We start from the raw sequence: 778 nt of genomic DNA, 5'->3' as shown, positions 1-778 counted from the left end.
CAGTAATTGTCAAATGGCGAGTTGGGGGAAATTCTCTGAAAGAGAAGTTGTTCCAGGAAAAAGGACAGAATCTTTACCAGTTAGCCTGTTGGCAAGTAACAAAAAACAACCCAAAGTGACTCACAGGAAAGGAAAAGATATTTATTAAAAGACAGAGGAATGCAGCCAGGCTTTGGTAGCATAAGGGAATGTGGAATTGATAAGCCATCCGGACTCTCTGTCGCTCATCTGTGCTTCTTTCCCTAGTCCAATTTTCCTGGCTTCTCCATTCATAAAATAGATAGAATATTGCAATCTCAAAGCTTCCATATTTACACCTCTGTCCAAGAGACCCATCTAGACTAACTGGAACCCCAGATTCCAGAAGGAGAGGGCCTCCTTGGTTCAGACTGGGCCTGTTAAGTTGAAGATGATCAAGCATCCTGCACTACAAACATGGGACATCCCACTACCAGGACACATCCTTCCACTCTTAATAAAACAACAGGTTTGAGGGTAAACTGCTTCCAGAGTAGAGACAACATCACGGGAAAAGAGACAGGATACATATGTTAAATGTACTGCTCTTAGGCTGACTCTGGGTGCACTGCCTATGAGTTCTTGAACTCTTGGGCTAAAGCAATCTTCCTGCTTCAGCCTCTCAAAGTGCTGGGAGTAGGTGTGAGCCACCTTGCCTAGCCAGTACTATTTATTTATTTATTTATTTATTTATTTATTTATTTATTTATTTTTTTGAGGCGGAGTCTCGCTCTGTCGCCCGGGCTGGAGTGCAGTGGCC

Source organism: Rhinopithecus bieti, unplaced genomic scaffold, assembly GCF_001698545.2.
Source record: "Rhinopithecus bieti isolate Rb0 unplaced genomic scaffold, ASM169854v2 scaffold_19459, whole genome shotgun sequence".
Lineage (NCBI taxonomy): Eukaryota > Metazoa > Chordata > Mammalia > Primates > Cercopithecidae > Rhinopithecus > Rhinopithecus bieti.
Note: the sequence above shows the minus strand (reverse complement) of the source record.